The following is a 13,203-nucleotide window of genomic DNA, read 5'->3' on the forward strand; positions in this document are numbered from 1 at the left end:
TGCCAGAGCCTTGGAGATATAACATGGTTACTATTCTCAAACAGCCTTCACCCTAGTTGGTAAGCTGAGGAAGCAGAACAGACAGACATCATTCTGTCTGCAGCAGAATTCTAAACTGTAGAATATGAGGGAGGGGACATTTGTGGGGTTGTTGCTTGTACCAGCTAAGCTAAATTCACTTGCAATGGAAAGACATGACCCTTCCAAGGACTTACTATGTAATCTATTTCCTTGTCTATAGTATAAAGATACCAATACACCTACCCTATTGGAATAAGGGTGAAATGAAACTGTATATACCTATAAAGTGCTGTCACTATGTAAGATATATGCTAACTTACAATGCTCGGTGTTGAAAAACAAAAATGCTTGTAATTTCAAACCAAAGACCATTTGATTCCTTCCCTTTCTGTTATTAGTGTTGACAGTTTGGTATGTATTGCAGCAGATTCTCATGGGTGTAAGCAGGTTGGTTATGATGGCAAGTGGTGCACAGGCCCTTCTTTTCTTTCCTTTCCCACCATCACACCCTTCTCCTGTAGCTTGCCCTGGAATGTTGGACAACTGGCCCAACTGTGTCCCTTGGCAGAGCCAGATGTGCTAAGTAGAGCCAATAGAACAACAAAACTGAGACCAAATATGGTGCATGGTGTTCTGGAGAGCACACAGATTGATAAAATCCAGCAAATCACCCAACCTTGATGCAAGATTTTCCAGAAAAATGACTGGAGAAGTCAGGTAGCATTATTAGGCAATTCAGCATCTAAATGGCCACATCAACAAGAGCTCTAGCCAGATAGAAATCAAGTTTTCTTTCCAGTTTGGCAAATACGGAGTGTGTGCTCCACGCCAGGCCCTCTCGTAAGAACTGGAGTAAAGAAAAGAAGCTCAAATCCTGTCCTCAAGGAGCATACATTCTAATAGGAGGGAGAGGGACAATAAACATAATAAGTAAGTTAGGTGGCCGTGATGCAATTTTAAATAGAGCAGACAGGCAACGTGAGGCCTGAGCAAAGAGTAGAGGAAGATGAGCAAGTCATGTGTGAGTCTGCATGAAATGCATTCCAGGCCAAGGGCAGGAGCGTGTGCCCTGCAGGTGCGAGGGGCAACAAAGAGACTGGTGTGGCTGGAGGAGACTGGGCAAGGGGCAGAGCAGTGGGAGATGAGATCAGGGCAGGAATGGGCTCCAGGTACTGTGGGGTTGTCTCGTAGGTGATCTTGAGATTGGGCTTTTACCCCTGTGAAATGGGGAACCATTGAAGGGTTTTGATCAGAAGAATCGCCTGACACATTTAAAAGAAACTGGATTGTGGAGGAGTCATATGTGGAAAGAAAGACTGATTTGAGTACTATTCCAATAATCCAGGTGAAAGATAATGCTGGATTGGGCCTGGATGGGAGTGGTGGAGCTGGTGAGAAGTAGGCAAGGTGTAGACATGTTTGGAATACAGAGCCAACAGGATTTTCTTAAAATTATTGTTGATGAATCAAGCTGAGTTAATGTGCTTAAGAATGTTGTCTCTTTCTGTGAGTTTGTAAACTTTTCAGTTTATTATCTCATGTGATCCTTATGACAATCTTGCGATGTGGGAGGGGCCAGCAGCCCCATTCTCAGCACAGGGAGGTGAAATGGTTCTCCCAGGGCCACACAGCCTGGAAATTGGCTGAACTGGGGTACTCAGCACCTCAGTACCCTGACTCCTTTTCTAGTCTTTCCTTCTTGTCAACTTGCTGCCTTTAGACTTGTGCTCTTTTAAGAATCTTACGCTCTATTTTCTGAGCTACCAATGAACCATCCCCATCTTTAATGGCTTCACTCATATCCATCCAAATTTCAAAACACAGTGATTTAACAAGGACAAATGGGAAAATCTGCAGTACTGGAGGGAAGACTTTCTGGCTCCCAGGCCCTGAACCCCCTCCCTCTGTCTGTCCCCTCCCCTTCCAGTTCTCTGCTCCCTCCGACCCTGTGAGTCTGGACTGAATTCAATTATTCCTCGCACTCTCATTACAGTCTGACCAAGATTTATGAGTTGATAATTGTCTGAAAGTAAGACCACAAAGTATCATTTGTGTTTGGGGCTGACCTTCCCGGTGACCTTTAGGATTAAAGGCAAAATGAAAAGTGTGATTTCTGCAGAGCCAAACAGGGTAACGTGATCCAACCCGGCTAATAATCCAAAGCCTCGGATTTCCCTGGTTGAGGACATATTAAAGCTGGGCACAAAGGCGGACAACTAATCCTGCAGGTTCATTTCACAAATTAATTTTTTTTAAGGCATCACAACCTCCCTCCCTCACTTTAGGGTGCATTCTGAGTGACGTTTTCCAAACAGGATGATGACAACAGCTCACACCTCTGAGGCCTTTATTGGATTATTTTTACAGGCCATTTAAAAACACTTTTTTGAGAGGTCCTAATTGAAAACAGACCTCTCCCCTTGCTTGAGTTAGCAAACAGAGCATCGCTGGGGGTGAGAGGAAAATGAATTCATGGAAACTTTCCCAGATCAGTGGGTGAGACTTGACACTCACTTCCCCGAAGCACAGCACACGCGCAATAATGGCCCTTCCTGATAGCTCTTCCTCACGTGCACCAGCTATTCAAAGACAAAACTGCAAAGAAAACACTCCTTGAGACTCAATATAAAGCTTCCAGCCAGCCTGAAACATTTGTGAGGCATTTGTGGTTCCCTGTTGGGAATATGTAATACTGTGTCATTCTGAGTTAGAAGGCCACTTCCTAAGGGAAGAGGGGCTGTTGGCCTGTGTCCCACGCGGTGAATCATAAAATGAAAAGGCCTAATAAATATGAAACTGTGATAACGTCTTCCCTCTGCTCAGGCAGCCTCTATTTTTAGTTCAGTATGTATCTATTGCACCCAGCACTGGGCTGGGTCCTCTGAAAGAAATCCCATAAAACCTCAAGGAGCTCACAGGCTGGAATATTCTTTCATAGGCAAGCAAGGACCCAGGGCTGTGCTCAAGCTGGGCTACAAGGGCTGGACCAGGGTCTGGGGTTGGGCATAGGTTGGGCTGACTTGCAGTTGCTGGCCTTGGAGAAAGGAGAAGCAAAGCCATTGTGATTGGAGGAAGGAGATTCAGGAAGCAAGGACAGCTCTTAGTGTCAGTTCCAATGGTTGGGTATGAGAAAGAGGGAGTAAAAACTGGGGCTTCAAGAAGGCAGGGACTATAGCTGTATTTCCTCCCAGTGTATTCACAGTGCATCTGGTTCACCAAAGGTAAGATCAACCATTGCTGAACTTGACAATTTGCTTCCTCCCTTTGTAGTCAATTGTGGTGATATCTCTAAATGCACATATTATTTTACACCAAGTATTTGAGCATTGTCTGGGAATCATGTGTTTATTCCACTTTGGAGAATTTCTTCATGTATTTTTTGCCTTCTCTATGACATTTTAAACCCGTCTAACACACACATGTACCTGTACCGCATGGCAGGTACAACCACAGTCTCCTCTGGGGTTAGGCTGCCTGTTGCATCTGTAAAATGGAGCTATCAATAGTGAGATCAACTACGTAAAGCACTTAAAACTGCACCTGGTCTACATTAAGTGCTCAATAAACTTGAGCAATTATCATGATTAGTCACTAATACATGTGAGCAGTGTAGGTCTCACGGATATCTGTGACACATTCCAAAACCCTCCTCACTTGTTCCTGAACTATTCTTTTTTTAAACAGGAGTTGGCCCCAGCCCTGTTCTGATCTGCACGTTCTTTGTGAAGTCTGCCTTCAGCTCTTTTGGTCTGGTGTTAGGACTTTATCTCCTATGTGTCTGGCTTTCAGCTCTCTGTAAATATTGGCTTGGCCTAGTCCTGTATTTCTTACCATTCCAAATGGCTTCAAGCAAGCTGTCAGTTCACATCTGGCCTCTTGAATTGCCACCTGGAATCCCTGTTCTGACGCTGTTGCACTGGTCAGCCCTCTATCCAAGTGAAGTCGTCCCAGTGGTGCACTGGAGTGGATTGCAACTGCCCATGAGGGCCAGCTGTTAAAAGCTACAGAAATTTTGTAAGCTGGTCGTCAAACACAGCCACTATTAATAATCAAATGGTATCAATTCTCAATTAAATAAAATATATTTAAAACAGAGTTAATAAATACACAAAAATCATTGCCTCCAAATTACTTTATTATATTTTACCATGTTCCATACTCTCAAGGTGACTTCATCCATGGCAGCTGTGTGGCAGGAGTACTATGTAACGGCGAGCTACTTGCCCATCTCTTCTGTTCCGTGAGGTCATGTTGGCAGCTTGAAATTGATCAAGTGGGAAGCATTTACATCACAGAAATTGGTAAGAGCTGCAAATTAGGGCTTCTTTCCCCCTGGACAGCTGGTTGTTTAACACTGACCAGCACACCCCTGGTTCGGCTCTCCTGATGTGGCATAGGAGGCTGCTCAGGCTTCAAACACAATGGCTGCAACTACTGGCATAGCAGTGTGTCCCTTACTGGACTGTGACCAGGTTGAGGGTGGAGGACCAACATCTATTCATCTTGGGTCCAGAATCCCTCTTTCTCTATGCTGCCCTGTCCCCAGCCTATTTGTAGAATAAAAATTTGAATGTGAGTTTACAAAAAAAAAAAAGAAAGAAAAGGCCTCTGGTAACATCTGCCAAGATCCCTTTTTTGGGATCTTAACAGCGTGACAGGTAGAGAAAGGGTGAATGACAGCGAAGACTGTCATCCCATCCTCCCCACTGTAACTGGAGGGAGCTGGTGTTTGGTTGGGGTGGAGTGCCCCCCAGGACACTTAGTGACTAATGTACACCCACACATCTTGTACCAGGCAATCTCCATCAGCAATAGTTGTCTTTTGAAAATGGAGTAGGGGTGAGAGAGAGAAAAAAAGAGAGAAATTGAGAGGGGGAGAGAGAGAGAGAGAGAGAGAGAGTCAGTTGTGTAGATAGAAAAAAAGACAATGTTGGACTGTAGGAGGGAGAAGGCGAAGGAAGGATAGAGTGGCTGTTTAAATATTACTTAAGGATGCTGAACATGTCTCAAAGTTAGAGTTTTTGGTGATAAGACTATCGTTATAAATGCTTGCATTTAAAGCTTTTGCCTGATGTCTGCAATGGAATGTCTAAACAGTGCACATTCCAGCTCCTTGTAACTGCAAATGGTAGAGGTGCCAAGGAAATAATAAACAGCCCTGGGTTTGGTGCATTCATAAATTTCATATAATGATAACTAGTTAACACTTTTCCAAAGGTCCAAGGAAACAGCCAGGATGACCCTTCACATTTAAAACTCAGCTTCACACATTTTATAATTAAACTGCCTTCCAGGTGACTTATGACCTGGGATTTTTCCTTTTTCCTAATAGACTGCCTTGGCATCTTGTAGGGCTTGACTGTTAACCTGGGTGTCTGCCTTTTGAGTTCTGGAGAATAAAAAGCCATTGCTTGTGCTTATGCAAAAGCAGATGCTCAAATGGGAGACTCTGGCCACCTCACTCCCCAATAACCTGAGCCACATCATTAGGAACATCTCTGTTAGGAATGTTGCAGGCCAAAGTTTGTGACTCTGGGCACATTAAGACACCAGGAGAGATGAAATTGCTCTTCAGTTGGAAAGTTGTCTTCTAACCTGTAGTTTGGGACAACTGGGATCTTTAGGGCAATCGATCTGAATCTGTTTTAAAATTTGCCTCAAGCATGCTGTTGGCTTTATTTCTAAAATAGTCAATTTAATCATGTAGCTACAGACTGTGGACACATGTCCTATGTCTGTAGGTTTCCCCGCTAAGTCAGAGCCAGGCACTATAGTATCTTAATGAAAACTAATGCATGTTTACTGTTATTTCTATTTAAAATAATAATAATGATGCTAGCAAACATGATTTTATGTATTATATATATTATATATTTATTATGGTACATTGCTATAAGCCAGGCAGCCAGGCATACTCTAAGAATTTAATATGTACAATATCATTTAGTCTTATATAAGATGAGTGTTGTTACTATCATTCTCTTTTTTTTTTTTTGAGATAGAGTCTTGCTCTGTTGCCCGGGCTGGAGTGCAGCAGTGCTATCTCTGCTCACTGCAAACTCTGCCTCCTGGGTTCAAGCAATTCTCATGTCTCAGCCTCCCGAGTAGCTGGGATTACAGGCACATGCCACCACGCCTGGCTAATTTTTGTATTTTTAGTAGAGATGGAGTTGCACCTTGTTTTAATTCTATTTATGTACATTTGTATGTACTGCGTTATCACATCAAATGTATTTTTTTTTATAATGTGGATAGCAGTAAAATAAAGTTTGAAGAACAATTTTAAAGCCAGCAGGGACTTATAGGGGTGGGGTTTTTTAAGTAGACAAGTGACTAGGCAACTAGATCACACCTGCAGGCCTGCCATGTAGGGTGACCAGCTGACAGCTTTGTGTAAGTGGGTTGAAGATGAGTTGGGATGGAACCAAGGTCAGGCAGGTGAGTTAGGAATGACTGCAGTTGTCCAAGTGGTGGCTGATTTCTTTCCAGTCATGGGAATATTGTCTGCTGTGCATTTTAAAAATCTGCCCTATTCCAGGCAGGGTGCAGTGGCTCACACCTGTAATCCCAGCACTTTGGAAGTCCAAGGCGGGCGGATTACCTGAGGTCAGGAGTTTGAGACCAGCCTGGCCATCATGACAATACACCACCTCTACTAAAAATACAAAAATTAACTGGGTATGGTGGTGGGCACCTGTAGTCCCAGCTACTTGGGAGACTGAGGCAGGAGAAGCACTTCAACCTAGAAGGCAGAAGTTGTAGTGAGCCGAGATAAAGCCTCTCCATTACTCCAGCGTGGGTGACAGAGTGAGACTCCATCTCAAAAAAGAAAAAAATCTGGCCTACTCTGTTCTGCTGAGAGGCAGGATGACATGAGGAATAGGGGCATGAACCCCAGCCAAGTGGTCCTGAGCAAGGTCTCTAACTTCTGCCTGTCTTAGTTTCCTCATCTGCATGATGGGGATAATACTAGTACCTGCCTGTGGGCTTATTGTGAAGATTAATTGAGTCTGAACATTCAACCTCCTAGACCAATACACATTGCCTAATATAATTTTGAGATTGACAGGAAAAATGGCAATGTTACAATTATGGATTCATCTATTTGTTGCCTATTCAAAAGCTGTTTACTGAGTGCCCATAGTGAGCCTGGAACTTTGCCAGCCCGGGAGATACAGGCCAGTGGAGGAGACAAGTCCTGATGCTATAGCAATAATAAAAATAAAATAATTATAAGGACCACTGATATTTGTTTAGGGTGACTAGATTATTAGCTCCATGAGGACGTGGAATTTTACTTGTTGTTTTCATTCATTGCTCTATTTTTAGCAATTAGAGCAGTGCCTGGCACATGGTAAATATTGATTATTAGATAAATATGCCAGCCACTATTCTAAACAGATGTATATGTAACGATCACCCCATTTCACAACAACCCTATGAGGTATAGACTGTTCATATTCCTATCTTGGAAATGAGATAAGTGAGCCCAAAGCCACTCATTTAGTAAAAGGTGACCCACAGCAGCTGATGCCCAAGGTTCCTGCTCTATGCAGAAGAGATAGTGCCTTAAATTCCTGAAGCTGTCCCCATGGCACCCTGTTTAGGGCACAGGTGATATACAGTAGGGATCCACTGTGTGTCACCATGCTTGGATTCTGAGCTACAGCGATTGGGGAGGATCCCAACACAGCTCCACTCTGGGGTGTCTGCCTTTCAGACAAAGTAAACATCTTAGGGCCATCTTTTTGTGCCCATCTCCTTTCCAAAGCACTCCAATCAATCAAATGATGTATCAGGCATTTACCATGCAACCTGCAAAAGCTGTGGGGAGGATGGGAAAGTGAGATGGAGTTTGTTCTTTCAAATTCCACAGACTCTCTCTAAGCAGAAAGGGTTCGCACACAAGGGGAGACTATGAAAGACAGTAGGGGTTTGTGATGAGCTGTAGGAGCTCTGAAGTGGAGAGCCCAGGGCCACTTGGGTGGTAGGTGAAGGTCTGAGACAGAGCTTGGAATTGTACGTCTCCCATGGGGCCAAGAGATGCATGAAACCCCGTCTCTACACAACCTCATCAAGCAGTTGCCCGTTCTCCTAGTCACTGGTCTCTACTGCCCAGGGACCCTCATGTCACTTCTGCATAGCTTTGCCTCCTCAAAAGTTCTTTCTTATCAGCTGAAATCTGCTCTCTGGTAGGTTTTGGCTGACAGGATGACTTAGAATGGAAAGAGTGGATGAGAAACTGCCAGGGAGGGAGAAGGCTTGAGGTGCAGCAGCATGTGATGGCTGTGAACCCTCATTGACTGCGGACTGGCTTTCCCGGATGATAGCAAATGTGAGCTAATGTCTGTGCTAAGCCATGTGTCTTTGAAAAAGAACTGTTAAGGATGTTTTCCCTTCTTATTACACACACTAATTTCCTCACCAAAATAACAAGTCCTGAAGGCTTGCATCTGCTGGGAAACTGTATCCTCTGGGACCGTGTTCTGCATGTAAGTTCATTTGGAGTTTGGCCTGCGCTGGGGAAGCCTGCCTCTCCTCAGTTCCTTGTGTTTTCCTTGGACAAAGGAGAGACCTGTGTTTGCTCCTTTATAAGTCTGAGAAGCCCCCTCATGGCTCGGGCCCCAGCTTGACACTTTGCTGGGTGGGGGACTCACCTGAGATGTCTTCTCCTCCTGTGAACCCTGGGAAGCCCCAGCTGTGCCGAGAACAAGTTGCTGAGTGGCTTGTTTTGGTTCATGGAGCTGACCCACCAGTCATCGGGCCCTGTGATTGATGCGGGGCCCGTGCTCTGGGTTATGTGAACTCGGAGTGTTTTCAAGGGAAAATTTTGGTCATAAGGCAAAGCCTAGCCAGGTTTGAGATAAGTGTGAAAAACACATTACAAAAGGAAACAGACTCGAAGTTTCCTGACAAGGGAAACATTTAACCCTATGTTTAAGGAGTGTGAGAAGCACACACTCAGAAACCATGCATGTCTGTGTGTGCACATGTCTCTGCGGACAGAACGGCTGAGTGTGTGCGACGGAAAGTGTGTGAGTGTGTGGTGTGGGTGTGCACGTGTTAGAGAGAGAGAGAAAGAGAAAGAGAAAGAGAGAGAACAGACATGCCTGGGGAAGGCAGGGATATTAATCATGCTAAAAGCAATCTGGCCCCATGGGATTTATAAGGATCCAGCTAAAATCAATGGGAAGTTTTATGAGACAATTTTCTTCTTGCTGGCTCTGGGGATTGTTTGAACTCTCATGGAGCTTAGGATGGCACTGGCTCAGAGCTCCCCCAATCCTCACACCTGTGCATGAGACAATGTACATTCTCCACATCTGCGCCTCTCAGCTGACTTATCTCCAAGGACTGCCATGGAGGATCCCTGGCCTCCTGACTCCCTGTCTCTCTAGCTCAAACCTGCAGCTTCTGGTTAGGGGTTTGGAGGTCTGTGAGGAGAGGGAGAGGGGCGGAGGGCAGTCAGTATACTTTGTCTGTGGTGTACAGATAAATGTGAGAGGCCAGGAAGATGCACACAGGCCTGCCGGCCTCGAATAGCTCCAGTGGTTCCCTGTCAGTGTCAGAATACCGTCCAGAGACCTTGGTACAGCTGCTTCCTACTTAGCCTTTTCTATTCTCTTTCGCACCCAGGCATCCCGGGTCAAAGTGACGCTATGGGCCACTCCTCAGATGGGGTGCTTTTACAATTCTGTGCTGCTGGTGATGTTCCCTCAGCCTGGAGGGCCCACTCCTCCCCATTTCTCCCTGATATGAATCTTCTAGTTTAATTTTGAACTCTTTTAAACTTTCCAGAAAAGTACGGAAAATATTTACCAGAAACTTATATAGCCATCATTCAGCTTTAAGAGATGTTGATATTTGCTAAGGCCCTTTTCCCTTTTCCCTCTCCAGAGGTGAGTCAGGATATAACCATTGCCAATGTACTTTTACTGTATTTAAATATAGTCACAAGCAATACATAGCATTGTTTATGTGCCCTTATATTTTGTATAGTGGTGTTAATCAGCCCATATCCTGTGGGGAACCATTTGGCAATGCCTGACAAGGAACATACACCAGTAATTCCACTTGTGATTGTTCGTGCTAGCAAAAGATCTTGCATGTGTCTGAAGCATGTACATGGAGAGCCAATCTAATAATGTAAAAGTGGTAACAACTTAATTGCCCCTTAGTAGACCAATAAAGATAAGCTGTAGTTTAATAAAATGAGATACTATATGGTGGTAGTTAAAATAAATAAGATCTACTTGCATGATAAACATAATATGTGGAAAAAAGCAAGCTGCAAAATTGTCTGCTCATTTTTTATGGCTAAGTTAAAAATGTAATCCTTCTCTTTAATGAAGTGTCCTGTGAAAAAATCCCATCTAAATGTAATTAATTGCTCTTTCTCTCCATAGAACTTTATAACTTTATTTGTTTAAGAATTACTTCTTACCCTTCACTTTCCATCACACATACATTATGAGCTTCTTACATGCAGAAACTGGGTCTTAGTCATCTTTGTATCCCCAGTGTCCCAGGCTGAGAGCTTGCTTACAGTTGGTACTCAGTAAGCAGTTGTGCAGAGAGAAAAATGCTTATGTGTGTGCTTTAAAATACTCCCATGAAGGCCAGGTACGGTGGCTCATGCCTGTAATCCCAGCACTTTGGGAGGCCGGATCACGAGGTCAGGAGATCCAGACCATCCTGGCCAACATGGTGAAATCCTGTCTCTACTAAAAATACAAAAATTAGCTGGGCGTGCCTGTAATCCCAGCTACTCAGGAGGCTGAGGGAGGAGAATTGCTCGAACCAGGGAGTTGGAGGTTGCAGTGAGCCAAGATCACACCACTGCACTCCAGCCGGGTGACAGAATGAGACTCTGTCTCAAAAGAAAAAAAAAATAATAATACTGTGTATCTTAGGTCATGAGAGCTTTATTATCCCAGTGTTTCTGATGAGGAAACTGACTGAAGTGCATTATGTCAAATGACTTCCCCTCTGTCACTGATGGCAGTGAACGATGAAATCCAGATGTCCTGTCTCTTGGCCACTGGGGGAAGTGGGAAGATGAGGATCCAGTCGCTCTTGCGCAACATTGCCGTGTAATTAACTTCAAGACAGTGGGATGATTTAAATTTTATGTGACTGACCTGATATATATGGAAAAGATGGTAGAAGACTTTCTGGAAATCAGGAGAGCAATACATGAAGAACCTTAGAGATTGAGTGAGAAAGCTGAGGCCCAGAGAGGGAAAGTGATTTCATTTCAAGTCAGCATAATTGAATAAATATATTTGAATATGCATTATGTGCCAGGTGATTGCCTAAGTCCATCCAGGTAGAACAAATGGAGAAATCGCTGGAAAAGTGCCTAGCAGAGCACTGGAACAGAGCAGGGTTCAATAAATGTCAATACCCCACCCCCCAACCTTTTTTTCTTTCTTTAAGGGCAGAGCCAGGATGAGAACCCAGATTTCCGGATTCCAAGTCCAACATCTTTTCAACCATCTCATGGTCATCCAGAAGTGCAACCAGGAAAAAGTCTGTAGGGAGATCATGCCTGTAATACTCTTGCTGGTTAAAAAGAGTATTATGGATTTTCTGACAGCTCTTTTGCTGTGTCACATCAGCCCCCTGTCTGATTTTATGCTTACATGGCCATTACTCTCAATTAGCATACTAATAAATGTTTATGAGATTATGCTGTATAAACTATAAACTTTTACATATTATTAATTAACCTCATACATTGTATTGGGAGCTCCTGAACATTTACTGACTTGTAAAACAGGATAGTGGCGTACAGGGAGCCGTGTCTGCAAAACTGGTCTTATTTGCTCTATCTGGAGGAAGGGTTGCATTTTCATTTTTGCGACTCTTAAGTGCAAGCCACAGATAGTATAGTATTTGAAAACAGAAGACCTGGTCTTGCCTCTGCCCAGCTGTGACCTTAGGTAAATTTTGTAAGCTCTCAAAGGCCCAGTTTCCAAAATGGGCATAATAATACCTATCTGTGGGGGTACATGGCAGGTACCTAATAAACTTAAACTGAATGAAATTGAACCAATGCAGGGAAATGAGTGGAAATGACAGGAAGCCAGTTTGATTTGTTTCTGATGAAAAGACCGATGATAGGGATTTCCAAGAATGGATGGCCTGCATTCCGATGTGGTAAATGATGTGTTCTCTCTGGAGGTGTGCAAGAAGCTGTACAAGGGGTTCTGTAAGGAATGGGAGGGTTTCCTCCATTCCTATGATCTAAGAATTCTATGAGTCTCTCTTCCTCTCTCTTTTTTTTATTTTTATTTTTTAGATGGAGTCTTGCTCTGTCGCTCAGGCTAGAGTACAGTGGCGCGATCTTGGCTCACTGCAACCTCTGCCTCCCAGGTTCACGCCATTCTCCTGCCTCAGCCTCCTGAGTAGCTGGGACTACGGGCGCCCGCCACCACGCCCGGCCAGTTTTTGTCTTTTTAGTAGAGACGGGGGTTTTACCATGTCGGTCAGGCTGGTCTCGAACTCCTGACCTCAAGTGATCCGCTTGCCTTGGCCTCCCAAAGTGCTGGGATTACACGCGTGAGCCACTGCGCCCTGCCAACTCTCATTTTTTAAGGCCAAAGAGGAGGCAAAGTGGGAGTGGTACTTCAGGTCTTATATTCTAGTTTTAACTTAGTTGCTGATGAGTTTTGCAAATTAGTCTAGACTCTAGACACTTCAATCCTGTCTCTATTCTTTTATCTATAAAAGAGTTACACAAATTTGATGTGGTGATCAGAGGAGAGAATGGCTAAGAAAGCACTTTCAATCATACAAGGCTGATCTTTAGAAAAATATTAAGTTTAGGCCGGGCGCGGTGGCTCACGCCTGTAATCCCAGCACTTTGGGAGGCCAAGGCAGGCGGATCACGAGGTCAGGAGATCGAGACCATCTTGGCTAACACGGTGAAACCCTGTCTCCACTAAAAATACAAAAAATTAGCCAGGCATGCTGGCGGGTGCCTGTAGTCCCAGCTACTCGGGAGGCTGAGGCAGGAGGATGGCATGAACTGGGGAGGCAGAGCTTGCAGTCAGCCGAGATGGCACCACTGCACTCCAGCCTGGGCGACAGAGCAAGATCCCGTCTCAAAAAAAAAAAAAAAAAATTAAGTTTAGCAGCTCGGTTCATTTCACTATTTTTGATGTTGATAGCCGAACA

General features: G+C 44.2%; 1 long non-coding RNA gene across 1 annotated transcript in view; it reads left to right on the forward strand.

The window, feature by feature from the left end:
- The first annotated feature begins 2,945 nt into the window (after positions 1-2,945).
- The window catches only part of LOC101151724 (uncharacterized), a 38,326-nt gene continuing 28,068 nt past the window's right edge, over positions 2,946-13,203 (forward strand). The window contains exon 1 of the long non-coding RNA XR_002008178.4: positions 2,946-3,242. This is a non-coding gene — a long non-coding RNA (uncharacterized lncRNA). The remainder of the gene's footprint in view (positions 3,243-13,203) is intronic.

Source organism: Gorilla gorilla, chromosome 1 (assembly GCF_029281585.2).
Source record: "Gorilla gorilla gorilla isolate KB3781 chromosome 1, NHGRI_mGorGor1-v2.1_pri, whole genome shotgun sequence".
Taxonomy (NCBI): domain Eukaryota; kingdom Metazoa; phylum Chordata; class Mammalia; order Primates; family Hominidae; genus Gorilla; species Gorilla gorilla.